The following is a 6,265-nucleotide window of genomic DNA, read 5'->3' as shown; positions in this document are numbered from 1 at the left end:
ACCTAGAATTAATCAATCTGTCTGTCTCTCTGTCTCTTTAACTCTCTGTCTGTCTCTTTAACTCTCTTTTCTCTGTCTCTCTGTCTCTTTAATCAGGTAGTAGTCAGGTATTCTGCCACTGTGTAATTTCTGTTGGGGCCAAATAGCATTCTAGTTGGCGCTGTTTTTTTGTTAATTCTTTCAATGTGTCAAGTAATAATCTTTTTGTTTTTCTCATGATTTGGTTGGGTCTAATTGTGTTTGCTTCCTGGGGCTCTGTGGGGTCTGTTTGTGTTGTGATCAGAGCCCCAGGACCAGCTTGCTTAGGGACTCTTCTCAGGTTCATCTCTCTGTAGGTGAGGCTTTGTTATGGAGGTTTGGAATCGCTTCCTTTTAGGTGGTTGTAGAATTTAACATCTCTTTTCTGGATTTTGATCATTAACGGTATCGGCCTAATTCTGCTCTGCATGCATTATTTGGTGTTTTACGTTGTACACTGAGGATATTTTTTGCAGAATTTTGCATGCAGTCTCAATTTGGTTTTGTAATTCTTGGTTGGTGAGCGGACTCCAGACCTGACAATCATAAAGGGCAATGGGTTCTACAACTGATTCAAGTAGTTTTAGCCAGATCCTAATTGATATGTCAACTTTTTTTTCCTTTTGATGGAATAGAAGGCCTCCCTGCTCTCTCTGTCTCTCCCCTCTCTCTGTGTCTCTGTCTCTCTCTCCCTCTCTCTCTCTCTCCCCTCTCTCTATGTATCTCTCTCTGTCTTTCTCTCTCCCTCTCTCCTCCCTGCCTCTCCCAAGTCTCTCCGTCTGTCTCTCTCTATCTCCATCTCTCTCCCTCCCTAAAATGATAAATACCCATACATACATACACAAAAATACCAACATGCAAGCTTAAGCTTCAAAGATGCATACACATTCAATGATACACACGCACAAACACACTTTTTCTGTGTCTCTCTCACTCTCTGTCTCTCTGTATCTCTCTCACTCTCTGTCTCTCTCTCCTGCTGCTCTCTCTCTCTCACTCTCTGTATCTCTCTCTCACACCATCTCTCTGTCTCATCCTCTCTCTCTCATCCCTCTCTCTCACACACCATCTCTCTGTCTCATCCTCTTCTCTTCTCTCACACCATCTCTCGGTCTCATTCTCTCTCTCTACACCATCTCTGTTCATCCTCTCTATCTCTCTCTCTCTCTCTCTCTCTCTCTCCTCACACCATCTCTCTGTCTCATTCTCCTCAGCATACGGGACTTTGTGTTAGTACCCCAGCACACCACTCCCACCAACGCTACTAAAGAGATCGATGCCTCTACGATGTCTTCCTGGATGTCAAGAAGAAATGGAAGACAGAGGTAACAGTTTTGTGGCCAGAACTCAGTCCAATCATGCTTTGTGTCTCAATGCACCATTTAAAAAGACATTTCAGATTAACATTACCCGCTTACCATAATGCTCCACAACATTACATTTAAACAGCCTTACAAGCGTGATCAGATTTAATCCGGGCTGTGCATGTTTTACTTTACTGTGTGTCATGGTTGTCACCTGGTTAGGGCTGTATCACCTTTACTGCCACACTGGCCGTCACTAGACTGACAGTCACGGTAACTGTCGTTAGTAGCCTACAGACTGGTTAACGGTCAGACTCTAACGGCCGGTACTCAGCACTCTATATCCTTCTAATAACTCACATCGATGGAAATTCATCATAAAATCAACCCTTCATGAGAGCCCTGGCATTCAGAGTTTGAGCAGAATAGGTTCACCTGTTGCAACAGCGAGAGCCAGCTCCTCATAGCTGGATGATGCATGTTATTAAATAAGTGTTCCTGTTGCGCAACATTTCTATAGGCTATGCAATTGCGTGAGAAAACAGAGTTGATGGCCTCTATTAAAAAGAGGAGGATCCCATCTTTCTATAGGCTAGGCCTGAGGAGGATCCCTCAGCTTTCTATGGAGGCCTGAGGGGATCAGCTTTCTATAGGCTAGGCCTGAGGAGGATCAGCTTTCTATAGGCTAGGCTGAGGGGATCACTTTCTAGGCTAGGCCTGAGGAGGATCAGCTTTTTAGGCTTAGGCCTGAGGAGGATCAGCTTTCTATATGGCTAGGCCTGAGGAGGATCAGCTTTCTATAGGCTAGGCCTGAGGAGGATCAGCTTTCTATTGGCTAGGCTGGAGCGAGGGATCAGCTTTCTATAGGCTAGGCCTGAGGAGGATCAGCTTTCTATAGGCTAGGCGAGGAGGATGCTTCTAGTAGGCATCCTAGGCATTGGTCCTAGCTCAATAGGCTAGCCCGCTATATTTATTTCTCAACGTTCCTATATTGAAGCACATTGATCTCTTTCAACTGGAGCAACTTACCTGGCTGGCATGAAAATGAACGGCGGGAACAGCATCTCCTCTCGCTATTCAAATGTTGGAATGGGCTCATTGGGAAAGGGCTTGAAAGTCAGCATTTCACCGTAAAGTATAACACTGTTGTATTCGACGCATGTGACCAATATTTTTGCATACGGATTAAAGGTTTTCCCCCCCTGTTCCAACAGGTGCATGGTAGTGGCCAAATCTAAATTCACGTATATTATTTACTATATGTAAAAACAAGCTTAAAATTGAGAATAGTCTGAATAGTGTGAATATTTATTTGAATGATGCCCAGCACTGCATTTTTTTTCGACATTTTCAAATCATAATTACATGCACACAGTATGTTTTGATGAGTTTGTATCTCAATTAAGTGTGGCCAAATAACTCCAAATGCAATGGACTAGGACCCCTGGAACAGGGTTAGGGTTAGGATTAAGATGGGCAAAAGAACTCAAAATCAGAACAACAGTTTTCAGCTGTGCTAACATAATTGCAAAAGGGTTTTCTAATGATCAATTAGCCCTTTTAAAATGATGAACTTGGATTAGCTAACACAACGTGCCTTTGGAACACAGGAGTGATGGTTGCTGATAATGGACCTCTGTACGCCAATGTAGTTATCCATAAAACATCTGCCGTTTCCAGCTACAATAGTCATTTACAACATTAACAATGTCTACACTGTATTTCTGATCAATTTGATGTTATTTTAATGGACAAAAAATTAGCTTTTCTTTAAAAAACAAGGACATTTCTAAGTGACTCCAAACTTTTGAACGGTAGTGGTATATTACCCACAGGAGGCCTTTTGGTAGGCCGTCATTGTAATAAAATGTGTTCTTAACTGACTTGCCTAGATAAATAAAGGTCAAATAAATAAATCAATCCTAGGGGATTTTAACTGTGTGGTGTGTGTGTGTGTGCGTGTAGATGGTGATGTTCCTAGGGGTTTTAACGCTGACTGTGGCTATTTGGCCAAGAAGAACAGGCAGCATGTACGTCTCTATAGTAACAGGCCTTCCTGTGGCTGATAGGAGACACAGAGGAACCACCGTTAGACAACCAACCTGTGCCTACGACAGGTACGTCTGTGTGTGTGAGCGCTTTGAAGGCTGTCAGTGCACATGGTTTAAACGCACCTGTGTGTTCCTGTCCGCTGTGTGTTACCCTGTGTGTTACTGCCTGCTGTGTTCCCTGTGTGTACCCTGTGTGTTACCCTGTGTGTTACCCTGTCCTGTGTGTTACCCTGTGTGGTAACCCTGTGTGTGTTGTAGGATCGTGGTCCACGGGGAAGCATTTGCAAAAGCCATCGTGCCCAGTCCGCACAACCTTTCAACTTCGCCCAAGAATACGGCCTCACAGAGGAACAGGTAACACACCCACAGAGTCAATTCAACAGCTAACACACCCACAGAGTCAATTCAACAGGTAACACACCCACAGAGTCAATTCAACAGGTAACACACCCACAGAGTCAATTCAACAGCTAACACACCCACAGAGTCAATTCAACAGCTAACACACCACAGAGTCAATTCAACAGCAACACACCCACAGAGTCAATTCAACAGGCAACACACCCACAGAGTCAATTCAACAGGCAACACACCCACAAGAGTCAATTCAACAGGCAACACACCCACAGAGTCAATTCAACAGGCAACACAACCACAGAGTCAATTCAACAGGCAACACACCCACAGAGTCAATTCAACAGGCACACACACCCACAGAGTCAATTAACAGGCAACACACCCACAGAGTCAATTCAACAGTCGCAACACACCACAGAGTCAATTCAACAGCTAACACACCACAGAGTCAATTCAACAGCTTAACAACCCACAGAGTCAATTCAACAGCTACACACCCACAGAGTCAATTCAACAGTAACACACCCACAGAGTCAATTCAACAGCTAACACACCCACAGAGTCAATTCAACAGCTAACACACCCACAGAGTCAATTCAGGATGTAAATTGAAATTCAATGTGTGCATGTGTTTGTGTGTTTTAATGTGTTTGTCTTTCTCCAGGCCCTGGACGTCAGTGACCACTACCCAGTGGAGGTTGAGTTGAAGGCGGGGTCAGAACATTTGGCAGGCCACACCCTTCTGATCATCCTCATGGCCTTCTTCATCTCCACCTGAACCTGTGGCCACGTTCCAGGCCGACTTTACTGCAGACACTGCATTCAGACACTGCATTGCATCAACCAATGGTTGTGTCCCACGTCAAGCATCAGATGGTTATACTGTATCATATGATGTGTACTGAACAATGACGTGTACTGAACAATGATGTGTACTGAACAATGATGTGTACTGAACAATGATGTGTACTGAACAAGAATATAAACACAACATGAAACTATTCAAAGATTTTACTCAGTTGAGGTTCATATGAGGAAATCAGTCAATTTAAATAAATTCATTAGGCCCTAATCTATGGATTTCACATGATTGGGCAGGGGCACAGCCATGGGTTGGCCTGGAAGGGCATAGGCCCACCCATTGGGGAGCCAGGCTAAGCCAATCAGAATGAGTTTTTCCCCATAAAGGGCTTTATTACAGACAGAAATGCTCCTCAGTACCCCGTCCTCAGACGATTCCACAAGTGAAGAAGCCGGATGTGGAGGTCCTGGGCTGGCGTGGTTACACGTGGTCTGCGGTTTTTAGTTCGGTTGGACTTACTGACAAATTCTCTAAAACGACGTTGGATGCGGCTTATGGTGGAGATATGCACATTCAATTCTCTGGCAACAGCTCAGTTGGACATTTCTGCATGTCAGCATGCCAATTGTACACTCCTTCAAAACTTGAGACATCTGTGGCATTGTTTTGTGTAACAACTGCACATTTTAAAGTGGCATTTTATTGTCCCCAGCACAAGGTGCACCTGTGTAATGATCATGCTGTTTAATCAGCTTCTTGATATGCCATACCTGTCAGGTGGATGGATTATCTTGGCAAAGGAGAAATGCTCACTAACAGGGATGTAAACTAATTTGTGCACAAAATTTGAAAGGTATAAGCTTTTTTTTTTGCATATGAATTTGAATTTCTGGGATCTTTTATTTCAGCTCATGAAACATGTGACCAGAAAAGTACATGTTGCGTTTATATTGTTGTTCAGTGTAGTTAGCATAATATGTTAAACACCTGTACAGGTGAGATCTGGCAGGCGTCTGCAATGTAGTCAGCCTGGAACACGGCCTCTCTCTGTGTGTGTGTGTGTGTGTGTGTGTGTGTGTGATGGGAGAACTCTATATGACTTCTAGTTCGAATATCAAAACAGACAAAGTGAAAAACCTGCCTGTGTGCCCTTGAGCAAGGCACTTAACCCTAATTTGCTCCAGCACAGTACTTCTATGACTGACCCTGTAAAACATATCTCACCTATCCGATGTATGTAACAATAAAACATGTTTTTGCTGTCACATTCAATCAAACACCTATTTCAGTAGTTCCATAGTACCTCATAGCTCAATGAAATCACAGAATGTCCTTTAAAACCCCTACTACTACCTGAATGATCAGGAAACGTGTGAGCACACACGGCGCCACTAGTTTAGAAACGGACACTAACAGGTTTGATGGAATTCTAGCCCGGGTTTCAGGAGTCTGAACACCAAAAGCCTTAATCACGTCAGCCATTAATACCAGGATATTTACTGTGTATGTTTCTATGTATGGAAATATATTTTTACACTGCACTAGTAGTAGTACACTGCACTGCAATGTAGTATGGATGTATAGACTCTGGAACAGGAGTCATGACTACTACTAGTATGGATGTATAGACTCTGGAGACATGACTACTACTAGTATGGATGTATAGACTCTTGAGACATGACTACTACTAGTATGGATGTATAGACTCTGGAGCCATGACTACTACTAGTATG

The 6,265-nt window shown here is 43.5% G+C and overlaps 1 protein-coding gene and 1 long non-coding RNA gene across 4 annotated transcripts in view; both read left to right on the top strand.

Annotated features, from left to right (window-relative positions):
- LOC111982232 (muscarinic acetylcholine receptor M2-like) overlaps positions 1 to 6,265 on the top strand; it is a 452,193-nt gene that overhangs the window by 368,134 nt on the left and 77,794 nt on the right. The gene's annotated exons all lie outside the window — the stretch shown is intronic.
- Positions 3,423 to 5,809, top strand: LOC139022544 (uncharacterized). Its single transcript, XR_011473788.1, has 3 exons — positions 3,423 to 3,439; positions 3,632 to 3,727; positions 4,395 to 5,809. It is a non-coding gene; the product is annotated as an uncharacterized lncRNA (long non-coding RNA).

The sequence above is a fragment of the Salvelinus sp. IW2-2015 genome, linkage group LG3 (assembly GCF_002910315.2).
Source record: "Salvelinus sp. IW2-2015 linkage group LG3, ASM291031v2, whole genome shotgun sequence".
In the NCBI taxonomy this organism is placed as follows: Eukaryota; Metazoa; Chordata; class Actinopteri; order Salmoniformes; family Salmonidae; genus Salvelinus; species Salvelinus sp. IW2-2015.
Note: the sequence above shows the minus strand (reverse complement) of the source record. Positions and strands in the feature narration are given on the sequence as shown.